The 13,761-nt window shown below is 37.7% G+C and overlaps 5 non-coding genes across 5 annotated transcripts; all 5 read left to right on the forward strand.

The window, feature by feature from the left end:
• Window positions 1–398: 398 nt before the first annotated feature.
• TRNAK-UUU (transfer RNA lysine (anticodon UUU)) lies at window positions 399–471 on the forward strand. Its single transcript has one exon. It is a non-coding gene; the product is annotated as a tRNA-Lys (tRNA).
• A 1,980-nt stretch (window positions 472–2,451) lies between these two features.
• Window positions 2,452–2,524, forward strand: TRNAK-UUU (transfer RNA lysine (anticodon UUU)). The gene has a single exon. It is a non-coding gene; the product is annotated as a tRNA-Lys (tRNA).
• A 1,854-nt stretch (window positions 2,525–4,378) lies between these two features.
• Window positions 4,379–4,451, forward strand: TRNAK-UUU (transfer RNA lysine (anticodon UUU)). The gene has a single exon. It is a non-coding gene; the product is annotated as a tRNA-Lys (tRNA).
• A 2,657-nt stretch (window positions 4,452–7,108) lies between these two features.
• TRNAK-UUU (transfer RNA lysine (anticodon UUU)) lies at window positions 7,109–7,181 on the forward strand. Its single transcript has one exon. It is a non-coding gene; the product is annotated as a tRNA-Lys (tRNA).
• Window positions 7,182–10,524: 3,343 nt separating this feature from the next.
• TRNAK-UUU (transfer RNA lysine (anticodon UUU)) lies at window positions 10,525–10,597 on the forward strand. Its single transcript has one exon. It is a non-coding gene; the product is annotated as a tRNA-Lys (tRNA).
• The last annotated feature ends 3,164 nt before the right edge of the window (window positions 10,598–13,761 follow it).

The following is a 13,761-nucleotide window of genomic DNA, read 5'->3' on the forward strand; positions in this document are numbered from 1 at the left end:
TGTTTCCCATAAAAAGCAAGCAGAACCAAAGTGAGTTCTACTTTTCTCTGTAGCACATGTGGCATCAACATTATGAAAGACAATAAACATCAGTACTGAGCTGTACGTATGTGAATTCAGCTTTGGAGAAAGCTAAATCAATTGCTTGATGTTGCAGCTCCACCTGCTTGTAACTGCACAAGTCTGATAGCTTTTCACTGGGCTGAGTGCTCAACACTGCTCTTTCCCATTTTCCTATGCATAGAGTTAAAAAAGAGATGTAACCTGACACCTCATTGTGCTGGCAGACAGTGTTGACTTTGATTTTGAGTTTGCACAGTGACATAAAGAAAGCAGCATATCTTAGGGTACAGGTCGATGAATAGGGAAAAAAATGTACAAAAATTTTTCTGGAGAGGGCCTGGGTAGCTCAGTCGGTAGAGCATCAGACTTTTAATCTGAGGGTCCAGGGTTCAAGTCCCTGTTCAGGCGTCTTTTAAATTTCATCCTATCACTTTGTTTAAATTTCAGCTTGTGCTTTAAGTTAAGTTACATGCTTAGTTCACTCATTTGTTATTAAAAAATAAAAATGTTGCTTTTCTTCTAGATAGGAAAAGATACATTTGAATATGTCCAAACTGAATGCACAATGCTTTGCTTGATTATGGCATTGTACAGTGATATTAAGCAGGAACATATGTTTCCCATAAAAAGCAAGCAGAACCAAAGTGAGTTCTACTTTTCTCTGTAGCACATGTGGCATCAACATTATGAAAGACAATAAACATCAGTACTGAGCTGTACGTATGTGAATTCAGCTTTGGAGAAAGCTAAATCAATTGCTTGATGTTGCAGCTCCACCTGCTTGTAACTGCACAAGTCTGATAGCTTTTCACTGGGCTGAGTGCTCAACACTGCTCTTTCCCATTTTCCTATGCATAGAGTTAAAAAAGAGATGTAACCTGACACCTCATTGTGCTGGCAGTGTTGACTTTGATTTTGAGTTTGCACAGTGACATAAAGAAAGCAGCATATCTTAGGGTACAGATCGATGAATAGGAAGAGAATCTTAAAAAATGTACAAACTTTTTTCTGGAGAGGGCCTGGGTAGCTCAGTTGTTAGAGCATCAGACTTTAATCTGAGGGTCCAGGGTTCAAGTCCCTGTTCAGGCGTCTTTTAAATTTCATCCTATCACTTTGTTTAAATTTCAGCTTGTGCTTTCAGTTAAGTTACATGCTTAGTTCACTCATTTGTTATTAAAAAATAAAAATGTTGCTTTTCTTCTAGATAGGAAAAGATACATTTGAATATGTCCAAACTGAATGCACGATGCTTTGCTTGATTATGGCATTGTACAGTGATATTAAGCAGGAACATATGTTTCCCATAAAAAGCAAGCAGAACCAAAGTGAGTTCTACTTTTCTCTGTAGCACATGTGGCATCAACATTATGAAAGACAATAAACATCAGTACTGAGCTGTACGTATGTGAATTCAGCTTTGGAGAAAGCTAAATCAATTGCTTGATGTTGCAGCTCCACCTGCTTGTAACTGCACAAGTCTGATAGCTTTTCACTGGGCTGAGTGCTCAACACTGCTCTTTCCCATTTTCCTATGCATAGAGTTAAAAAAGAGATGTAACCTGACACCTCATTGTGCTGGCAGACAGTGTTGACTTTGATTTTGAGTTTGCACAGTGACATAAAGAAAGCAGCATATCTTAGGGTACAGATCGATGAATAGGAAGAGAATCTTAAAAAATGTACAAACTTTTTTCTGGAGAGGGCCTGGGTATCTCAGTCGGTAGAGCATCAGACTTTTAATCTGAGAGTCCAGGGTTCAAGTCCCTGTTCAGGCGTTTTTTAAATTTCATCCTATCACTTTGTTTAAATTTCAGCTTGTACTTTAAGTTAAGTTACATGCTTAGTTCACTCATTTGTTATTAAAAAATAAAAATGTTGCTTTTCTTCTAGATAGGAAAAGATACATTTGAATATGTCCAAACTGAATGCACGATGCTTTGCTTGATTTTGGCATTGTACAGTGATATTAAGCAGGAACATATGTTTCCCATAAAAAGCAAGCAGAACCAAAGTGAGTTCTACTTTTCTCTGTAGCACATGTGGCATCAACATTATGAAAGACAATAAACATCAGTACTGAGCTGTACGTATGTGAATTCAGCTTTGGAGAAAGCTAAATCAATTGCTTGATGTTGCAGCTCCACCTGCTTGTAACTGCACAAGTCTGATAGCTTTTCACTGGGCTGAGTGCTCAACACTGCTCTTTCCCATTTTCCTATGCATAGAGTTAAAAAAGAGATGTAACCTGACACCTCATTGTGCTGGCAGACAGTGTTGACTTTGATTTTGAGTTTGCACAGTGACATAAAGAAAGCAGCATATCTCAGGGTACAGGTCGATGAATAGGAAGAGAATCTTAAAAAATGTACAAACTTTTTTCTGGAGAGGGCCTGGGTAGCTCAGTCGGTAGAGCATCAGACTTTTAATCTGAGGGTCCAGGGTTCAAGTCCCTGTTCAGGCGTCTTTCAAATTTCATCCTATCACTTTGTTTAAATTTCAGCTTGTGCTTTAAGTTAAGTTACATGCTTAGTTCACTCATTTGTTATTAAAAAAAAAAATTGTGGCTTTTCTTCTAGATAGGAAAAGATACATTTGATTATGTCCAAACTGAATGCACGATGCTTTGCTTGATTATGGCATTGTACAGTGATATTAAGCAGGAACATATGTTTCCCATAAAAAGCAAGCAGAACCAAAGTGAGTTCTACTTTTCTCTGTAGCACATGCGGCATCAACATTATGAAAGACAATAAACATCAGTACTGAGCTGTACGTATGTGAATTCAGCTTTGGAGAAAGCTAAACACCTCATTGTGCTGGCAGACAGTGTTGACTTTGATTTTGAGTTTGCACAGTGACATAAAGAAAGCAGCATATCTTAGGGTACAGATCGATGAATAGGAAGAGAATCTTAAAAAATGTACAAACTTTTTTCTGGAGAGGGCCTGGGTATCTCAGTCGGTAGAGCATCAGACTTTTAATCTGAGAGTCCAGGGTTCAAGTCCCTGTTCAGGCGTTTTTTAAATTTCATCCTATCACTTTGTTTAAATTTCAGCTTGTACTTTAAGTTAAGTTACATGCTTAGTTCACTCATTTGTTATTAAAAAATAAAAATGTTGCTTTTCTTCTAGATAGGAAAAGATACATTTGAATATGTCCAAACTGAATGCACGATGCTTTGCTTGATTTTGGCATTGTACAGTGATATTAAGCAGGAACATATGTTTCCCATAAAAAGCAAGCAGAACCAAAGTGAGTTCTACTTTTCTCTGTAGCACATGTGGCATCAACATTATGAAAGACAATAAACATCAGTACTGAGCTGTACGTATGTGAATTCAGCTTTGGAGAAAGCTAAATCAATTGCTTGATGTTGCAGCTCCACCTGCTTGTAACTGCACAAGTCTGATAGCTTTTCACTGGGCTGAGTGCTCAACACTGCTCTTTCCCATTTTCCTATGCATAGAGTTAAAAAAGAGATGTAACCTGACACCTCATTGTGCTGGCAGACAGTGTTGACTTTGATTTTGAGTTTGCACAGTGACATAAAGAAAGCAGCATATCTTAGGGTACAGATCGATGAATAGGAAGAGAATCTTAAAAAATGTACAAACTTTTTTCTGGAGAGGGCCTGGGTATCTCAGTCGGTAGAGCATCAGACTTTTAATCTGAGAGTCCAGGGTTCAAGTCCCTGTTCAGGCGTTTTTTAAATTTCATCCTATCACTTTGTTTAAATTTCAGCTTGTACTTTAAGTTAAGTTACATGCTTAGTTCACTCATTTGTTATTAAAAAATAAAAATGTTGCTTTTCTTCTAGATAGGAAAAGATACATTTGAATATGTCCAAACTGAATGCACGATGCTTTGCTTGATTTTGGCATTGTACAGTGATATTAAGCAGGAACATATGTTTCCCATAAAAAGCAAGCAGAACCAAAGTGAGTTCTACTTTTCTCTGTAGCACATGTGGCATCAACATTATGAAAGACAATAAACATCAGTACTGAGCTGTACGTATGTGAATTCAGCTTTGGAGAAAGCTAAATCAATTGCTTGATGTTGCAGCTCCACCTGCTTGTAACTGCACAAGTCTGATAGCTTTTCACTGGGCTGAGTGCTCAACACTGCTCTTTCCCATTTTCCTATGCATAGAGTTAAAAAAGAGATGTAACCTGACACCTCATTGTGCTGGCAGACAGTGTTGACTTTGATTTTGAGTTTGCACAGTGACATAAAGAAAGCAGCATATCTTAGGGTACAGGTCGATGAATAGGAAGAGAATCTTAAAAAATGTACAAACTTTTTTCTGGAGAGGGCCTGGGTAGCTCAGTCGGTAGAGCATCAGACTTTTAATCTGAGGGTCCAGGGTTCAAGTCCCTGTTCAGGCGTCTTTTAAATTTCATCCTATCACTTTGTTTAAATTTCAGCTTGTGCTTTAAGTTAAGTTACATGCTTAGTTCACTCATTTGTTATTAAAAAATAAAAATGTTGCTTTTCTTCTAGATAGGAAAAGATACATTTGAATATGTCCAAACTGAATGCACAATGCTTTGCTTGATTATGGCATTGTACAGTGATATTAAGCAGGAACATATGTTTCCCATAAAAAGCAAGCAGAACCAAAGTGAGTTCTACTTTTCTCTGTAGCACATGTGGCATCAACATTATGAAAGACAATAAACATCAGTACTGAGCTGTACGTATGTGAATTCAGCTTTGGAGAAAGCTAAATCAATTGCTTGATGTTGCAGCTCCACCTGCTTGTAACTGCACAAGTCTGATAGCTTTTCACTGGGCTGAGTGCTCAACACTGCTCTTTCCCATTTTCCTATCCATAGAGTTAAAAAAGAGATGTAACCTGACACCTCATTGTGCTGGCAGTGTTGACTTTGATTTTGAGTTTGCACAGTGACATAAAGAAAGCAGCATATCTTAGGGTACAGATCGATGAATAGGAAGAGAATCTTAAAAAATGTACAAACTTTTTTCTGGAGAGGGCCTGGGTAGCTCAGTCGGTAGAGCATCAGGCTTTTAATCTGAGGGTCCAGGGTTCAAGTCCCTGTTCAGGCGTCTTTTAAATTTCATCCTATCACTTTGTTTAAATTTCAGCTTGTGCTTTAAGTTAAGTTACATGCTTAGTTCACTCATTTGTTATTAAAAAATAAAAATGTTGCTTTTCTTCTAGATAGGAAAAGATACATTTGAATATGTCCAAACTGAATGCACAATGCTTTGCTTGATTATGGCATTGTACAGTGATATTAAGCAGGAACATATGTTTCCCATAAAAAGCAAGCAGAACCAAAGTGAGTTCTACTTTTCTCTGTAGCACATGTGGCATCAACATTATGAAAGACAATAAACATCAGTACTGAGCTGTACGTATGTGAATTCAGCTTTGGAGAAAGCTAAATCAATTGCTTGATGTTGCAGCTCCACCTGCTTGTAACTGCACAAGTCTGATAGCTTTTCACTGGGCTGAGTGCTCAACACTGCTCTTTCCCATTTTCCTATGCATAGAGTTAAAAAAGAGATGTAACCTGACACCTCATTGTGCTGGCAGTGTTGACTTTGATTTTGAGTTTGCACAGTGACATAAAGAAAGCAGCATATCTTAGGGTACAGATCGATGAATAGGAAGAGAATCTTAAAAAATGTACAAACTTTTTTCTGGAGAGGGCCTGGGTAGCTCTGTTGTTAGAGCATCAGACTTTAATCTGAGGGTCCAGGGTTCAAGTCCCTGTTCAGGCGTCTTTTAAATTTCATCCTATCACTTTGTTTAAATTTCAGCTTGTGCTTTCAGTTAAGTTACATGCTTAGTTCACTCATTTGTTATTAAAAAATAAAAATGTTGCTTTTCTTCTAGATAGGAAAAGATACATTTGAATATGTCCAAACTGAATGCACGATGCTTTGCTTGATTATGGCATTGTACAGTGATATTAAGCAGGAACATATGTTTCCCATAAAAAGCAAGCAGAACCAAAGTGAGTTCTACTTTTCTCTGTAGCACATGTGGCATCAACATTATGAAAGACAATAAACATCAGTACTGAGCTGTACGAATGTGAATTCAGCTTTGGAGAAAGCTAAATCAATTGCTTGATGTTGCAGCTCCACCTGCTTGTAACTGCACAAGTCTGATAGCTTTTCACTGGGCTGAGTGCTCAACACTGCTCTTTCCCATTTTCCTATGCATAGAGTTAAAAAAGAGATGTAACCTGACACCTCATTGTGCTGGCAGTGTTGACTTTGATTTTGAGTTTGCACAGTGACATAAAGAAAGCAGCATATCTTAGGGTACAGATCGATGAATAGGAAGAGAATCTTAAAAAATGTACAAACTTTTTTCTGGAGAGGGCCTGGGTAGCTCAGTTGTTAGAGCATCAGACTTTAATCTGAGGGTCCAGGGTTCAAGTCCCTGTTCAGGCGTCTTTTAAATTTCATCCTATCACTTTGTTTAAATTTCAGCTTGTGCTTTCAGTTAAGTTACATGCTTAGTTCACTCATTTGTTATTAAAAAATAAAAATGTTGCTTTTCTTCTAGATAGGAAAAGATACATTTGAATATGTCCAAACTGAATGCACGATGCTTTGCTTGATTATGGCATTGTACAGTGATATTAAGCAGGAACATATGTTTCCCATAAAAAGCAAGCAGAACCAAAGTGAGTTCTACTTTTCTCTGTAGCACATGTGGCATCAACATTATGAAAGACAATAAACATCAGTACTGAGCTGTACGTATGTGAATTCAGCTTTGGAGAAAGCTAAATCAATTGCTTGATGTTGCAGCTCCACCTGCTTGTAACTGCACAAGTCTGATAGCTTTTCACTGGGCTGAGTGCTCAACACTGCTCTTTCCCATTTTCCTATGCATAGAGTTAAAAAAGAGATGTAACCTGACACCTCATTGTGCTGGCAGACAGTGTTGACTTTGATTTTGAGTTTGCACAGTGACATAAAGAAAGCAGCATATCTTAGGGTACAGGTCGATGAATAGGAAGAGAATCTTAAAAAATGTACAAACTTTTTTCTGGAGAGGGCCTGGGTAGCTCAGTCGGTAGAGCATCAGACTTTTAATCTGAGGGTCCAGGGTTCAAGTCCCTGTTCAGGCGTCTTTTAAATTTCATCCTATCACTTTGTTTAAATTTCAGCTTGTGCTTTAAGTTAAGTTACATGCTTAGTTCACTCATTTGTTATTAAAAAATAAAAATGTTGCTTTTCTTCTAGATAGGAAAAGATACATTTGAATATGTCCAAACTGAATGCACAATGCTTTGCTTGATTATGGCATTGTACAGTGATATTAAGCAGGAACATATGTTTCCCATAAAAAGCAAGCAGAACCAAAGTGAGTTCTACTTTTCTCTGTAGCACATGTGGCATCAACATTATGAAAGACAATAAACATCAGTACTGAGCTGTACGTATGTGAATTCAGCTTTGGAGAAAGCTAAATCAATTGCTTGATGTTGCAGCTCCACCTGCTTGTAACTGCACAAGTCTGATAGCTTTTCACTGGGCTGAGTGCTCAACACTGCTCTTTCCCATTTTCCTATCCATAGAGTTAAAAAAGAGATGTAACCTGACACCTCATTGTGCTGGCAGTGTTGACTTTGATTTTGAGTTTGCACAGTGACATAAAGAAAGCAGCATATCTTAGGGTACAGATCGATGAATAGGAAGAGAATCTTAAAAAATGTACAAACTTTTTTCTGGAGAGGGCCTGGGTAGCTCAGTCGGTAGAGCATCAGGCTTTTAATCTGAGGGTCCAGGGTTCAAGTCCCTGTTCAGGCGTCTTTTAAATTTCATCCTATCACTTTGTTTAAATTTCAGCTTGTGCTTTAAGTTAAGTTACATGCTTAGTTCACTCATTTGTTATTAAAAAATAAAAATGTTGCTTTTCTTCTAGATAGGAAAAGATACATTTGAATATGTCCAAACTGAATGCACAATGCTTTGCTTGATTATGGCATTGTACAGTGATATTAAGCAGGAACATATGTTTCCCATAAAAAGCAAGCAGAACCAAAGTGAGTTCTACTTTTCTCTGTAGCACATGTGGCATCAACATTATGAAAGACAATAAACATCAGTACTGAGCTGTACGTATGTGAATTCAGCTTTGGAGAAAGCTAAATCAATTGCTTGATGTTGCAGCTCCACCTGCTTGTAACTGCACAAGTCTGATAGCTTTTCACTGGGCTGAGTGCTCAACACTGCTCTTTCCCATTTTCCTATGCATAGAGTTAAAAAAGAGATGTAACCTGACACCTCATTGTGCTGGCAGTGTTGACTTTGATTTTGAGTTTGCACAGTGACATAAAGAAAGCAGCATATCTTAGGGTACAGATCGATGAATAGGAAGAGAATCTTAAAAAATGTACAAACTTTTTTCTGGAGAGGGCCTGGGTAGCTCTGTTGTTAGAGCATCAGACTTTAATCTGAGGGTCCAGGGTTCAAGTCCCTGTTCAGGCGTCTTTTAAATTTCATCCTATCACTTTGTTTAAATTTCAGCTTGTGCTTTCAGTTAAGTTACATGCTTAGTTCACTCATTTGTTATTAAAAAATAAAAATGTTGCTTTTCTTCTAGATAGGAAAAGATACATTTGAATATGTCCAAACTGAATGCACGATGCTTTGCTTGATTATGGCATTGTACAGTGATATTAAGCAGGAACATATGTTTCCCATAAAAAGCAAGCAGAACCAAAGTGAGTTCTACTTTTCTCTGTAGCACATGTGGCATCAACATTATGAAAGACAATAAACATCAGTACTGAGCTGTACGAATGTGAATTCAGCTTTGGAGAAAGCTAAATCAATTGCTTGATGTTGCAGCTCCACCTGCTTGTAACTGCACAAGTCTGATAGCTTTTCACTGGGCTGAGTGCTCAACACTGCTCTTTCCCATTTTCCTATGCATAGAGTTAAAAAAGAGATGTAACCTGACACCTCATTGTGCTGGCAGTGTTGACTTTGATTTTGAGTTTGCACAGTGACATAAAGAAAGCAGCATATCTTAGGGTACAGATCGATGAATAGGAAGAGAATCTTAAAAAATGTACAAACTTTTTTCTGGAGAGGGCCTGGGTAGCTCAGTTGTTAGAGCATCAGACTTTAATCTGAGGGTCCAGGGTTCAAGTCCCTGTTCAGGCGTCTTTTAAATTTCATCCTATCACTTTGTTTAAATTTCAGCTTGTGCTTTCAGTTAAGTTACATGCTTAGTTCACTCATTTGTTATTAAAAAATAAAAATGTTGCTTTTCTTCTAGATAGGAAAAGATACATTTGAATATGTCCAAACTGAATGCACGATGCTTTGCTTGATTATGGCATTGTACAGTGATATTAAGCAGGAACATATGTTTCCCATAAAAAGCAAGCAGAACCAAAGTGAGTTCTACTTTTCTCTGTAGCACATGTGGCATCAACATTATGAAAGACAATAAACATCAGTACTGAGCTGTACGTATGTGAATTCAGCTTTGGAGAAAGCTAAATCAATTGCTTGATGTTGCAGCTCCACCTGCTTGTAACTGCACAAGTCTGATAGCTTTTCACTGGGCTGAGTGCTCAACACTGCTCTTTCCCATTTTCCTATGCATAGAGTTAAAAAAGAGATGTAACCTGACACCTCATTGTGCTGGCAGACAGTGTTGACTTTGATTTTGAGTTTGCACAGTGACATAAAGAAAGCAGCATATCTTAGGGTACAGATCGATGAATAGGAAGAGAATCTTAAAAAATGTACAAACTTTTTTCTGGAGAGGGCCTGGGTATCTCAGTCGGTAGAGCATCAGACTTTTAATCTGAGAGTCCAGGGTTCAAGTCCCTGTTCAGGCGTTTTTTAAATTTCATCCTATCACTTTGTTTAAATTTCAGCTTGTACTTTAAGTTAAGTTACATGCTTAGTTCACTCATTTGTTATTAAAAAATAAAAATGTTGCTTTTCTTCTAGATAGGAAAAGATACATTTGAATATGTCCAAACTGAATGCACGATGCTTTGCTTGATTTTGGCATTGTACAGTGATATTAAGCAGGAACATATGTTTCCCATAAAAAGCAAGCAGAACCAAAGTGAGTTCTACTTTTCTCTGTAGCACATGTGGCATCAACATTATGAAAGACAATAAACATCAGTACTGAGCTGTACGTATGTGAATTCAGCTTTGGAGAAAGCTAAATCAATTGCTTGATGTTGCAGCTCCACCTGCTTGTAACTGCACAAGTCTGATAGCTTTTCACTGGGCTGAGTGCTCAACACTGCTCTTTCCCATTTTCCTATGCATAGAGTTAAAAAAGAGATGTAACCTGACACCTCATTGTGCTGGCAGACAGTGTTGACTTTGATTTTGAGTTTGCACAGTGACATAAAGAAAGCAGCATATCTTAGGGTACAGGTCGATGAATAGGAAGAGAATCTTAAAAAATGTACAAACTTTTTTCTGGAGAGGGCCTGGGTAGCTCAGTCGGTAGAGCATCAGACTTTTAATCTGAGGGTCCAGGGTTCAAGTCCCTGTTCAGGCGTCTTTTAAATTTCATCCTATCACTTTGTTTAAATTTCAGCTTGTGCTTTAAGTTAAGTTACATGCTTAGTTCACTCATTTGTTATTAAAAAATAAAAATGTTGCTTTTCTTCTAGATAGGAAAAGATACATTTGAATATGTCCAAACTGAATGCACAATGCTTTGCTTGATTATGGCATTGTACAGTGATATTAAGCAGGAACATATGTTTCCCATAAAAAGCAAGCAGAACCAAAGTGAGTTCTACTTTTCTCTGTAGCACATGTGGCATCAACATTATGAAAGACAATAAACATCAGTACTGAGCTGTACGTATGTGAATTCAGCTTTGGAGAAAGCTAAATCAATTGCTTGATGTTGCAGCTCCACCTGCTTGTAACTGCACAAGTCTGATAGCTTTTCACTGGGCTGAGTGCTCAACACTGCTCTTTCCCATTTTCCTATCCATAGAGTTAAAAAAGAGATGTAACCTGACACCTCATTGTGCTGGCAGTGTTGACTTTGATTTTGAGTTTGCACAGTGACATAAAGAAAGCAGCATATCTTAGGGTACAGATCGATGAATAGGAAGAGAATCTTAAAAAATGTACAAACTTTTTTCTGGAGAGGGCCTGGGTAGCTCAGTCGGTAGAGCATCAGGCTTTTAATCTGAGGGTCCAGGGTTCAAGTCCCTGTTCAGGCGTCTTTTAAATTTCATCCTATCACTTTGTTTAAATTTCAGCTTGTGCTTTAAGTTAAGTTACATGCTTAGTTCACTCATTTGTTATTAAAAAATAAAAATGTTGCTTTTCTTCTAGATAGGAAAAGATACATTTGAATATGTCCAAACTGAATGCACAATGCTTTGCTTGATTATGGCATTGTACAGTGATATTAAGCAGGAACATATGTTTCCCATAAAAAGCAAGCAGAACCAAAGTGAGTTCTACTTTTCTCTGTAGCACATGTGGCATCAACATTATGAAAGACAATAAACATCAGTACTGAGCTGTACGTATGTGAATTCAGCTTTGGAGAAAGCTAAATCAATTGCTTGATGTTGCAGCTCCACCTGCTTGTAACTGCACAAGTCTGATAGCTTTTCACTGGGCTGAGTGCTCAACACTGCTCTTTCCCATTTTCCTATGCATAGAGTTAAAAAAGAGATGTAACCTGACACCTCATTGTGCTGGCAGTGTTGACTTTGATTTTGAGTTTGCACAGTGACATAAAGAAAGCAGCATATCTTAGGGTACAGATCGATGAATAGGAAGAGAATCTTAAAAAATGTACAAACTTTTTTCTGGAGAGGGCCTGGGTAGCTCTGTTGTTAGAGCATCAGACTTTAATCTGAGGGTCCAGGGTTCAAGTCCCTGTTCAGGCGTCTTTTAAATTTCATCCTATCACTTTGTTTAAATTTCAGCTTGTGCTTTCAGTTAAGTTACATGCTTAGTTCACTCATTTGTTATTAAAAAATAAAAATGTTGCTTTTCTTCTAGATAGGAAAAGATACATTTGAATATGTCCAAACTGAATGCACGATGCTTTGCTTGATTATGGCATTGTACAGTGATATTAAGCAGGAACATATGTTTCCCATAAAAAGCAAGCAGAACCAAAGTGAGTTCTACTTTTCTCTGTAGCACATGTGGCATCAACATTATGAAAGACAATAAACATCAGTACTGAGCTGTACGTATGTGAATTCAGCTTTGGAGAAAGCTAAATCAATTGCTTGATGTTGCAGCTCCACCTGCTTGTAACTGCACAAGTCTGATAGCTTTTCACTGGGCTGAGTGCTCAACACTGCTCTTTCCCATTTTCCTATGCATAGAGTTAAAAAAGAGATGTAACCTGACACCTCATTGAGCTGGCAGACAGTGTTGACTTTGATTTTGAGTTTGCACAGTGACATAAAGAAAGCAGCATATCTTAGGGTACAGATCGATGAATAGGAAGAGAATCTTAAAAAATGTACAAACTTTTTTCTGGAGAGGGCCTGGGTATCTCAGTCGGTAGAGCATCAGACTTTTAATCTGAGAATCCAGGGTTCAAGTCCCTGTTCAGGCGTTTTTTAAATTTCATCCTATCACTTTGTTTAAATTTCAGCTTGTACTTTAAGTTAAGTTACATGCTTAGTTCACTCATTTGTTATTAAAAAATAAAAATGTTGCTTTTCTTCTAGATAGGAAAAGATACATTTGAATATGTCCAAACTGAATGCACGATGCTTTGCTTGATTTTGGCATTGTACAGTGATATTAAGCAGGAACATATGTTTCCCATAAAAAGCAAGCAGAACCAAAGTGAGTTCTACTTTTCTCTGTAGCACATGTGGCATCAACATTATGAAAGACAATAAACATCAGTACTGAGCTGTACGTATGTGAATTCAGCTTTGGAGAAAGCTAAACACCTCATTGTGCTGGCAGACAGTGTTGACTTTGATTTTGAGTTTGCACAGTGACATAAAGAAAGCAGCATATCTTAGGGTACAGATCGATGAATAGGAAGAGAATCTTAAAAAATGTACAAACTTTTTTCTGGAGAGGGCCTGGGTATCTCAGTCGGTAGAGCATCAGACTTTTAATCTGAGAGTCCAGGGTTCAAGTCCCTGTTCAGGCGTTTTTTAAATTTCATCCTATCACTTTGTTTAAATTTCAGCTTGTACTTTAAGTTAAGTTACATGCTTAGTTCACTCATTTGTTATTAAAAAATAAAAATGTTGCTTTTCTTCTAGATAGGAAAAGATACATTTGAATATGTCCAAACTGAATGCACGATGCTTTGCTTGATTTTGGCATTGTACAGTGATATTAAGCAGGAACATATGTTTCCCATAAAAAGCAAGCAGAACCAAAGTGAGTTCTACTTTTCTCTGTAGCACATGTGGCATCAACATTATGAAAGACAATAAACATCAGTACTGAGCTGTACGTATGTGAATTCAGCTTTGGAGAAAGCTAAATCAATTGCTTGATGTTGCAGCTCCACCTGCTTGTAACTGCACAAGTCTGATAGCTTTTCACTGGGCTGAGTGCTCAACACTGCTCTTTCCCATTTTCCTATGCATAGAGTTAAAAAAGAGATGTAACCTGACACCTCATTGTGCTGGCAGACAGTGTTGACTTTGATTTTGAGTTTGCACAGTGACATAAAGAAAGCAGCATATCTTAGGGTACAGA

The sequence above is a fragment of the Ranitomeya variabilis genome, chromosome 1 (assembly GCF_051348905.1).
Source record: "Ranitomeya variabilis isolate aRanVar5 chromosome 1, aRanVar5.hap1, whole genome shotgun sequence".
In the NCBI taxonomy this organism is placed as follows: Eukaryota; Metazoa; Chordata; class Amphibia; order Anura; family Dendrobatidae; genus Ranitomeya; species Ranitomeya variabilis.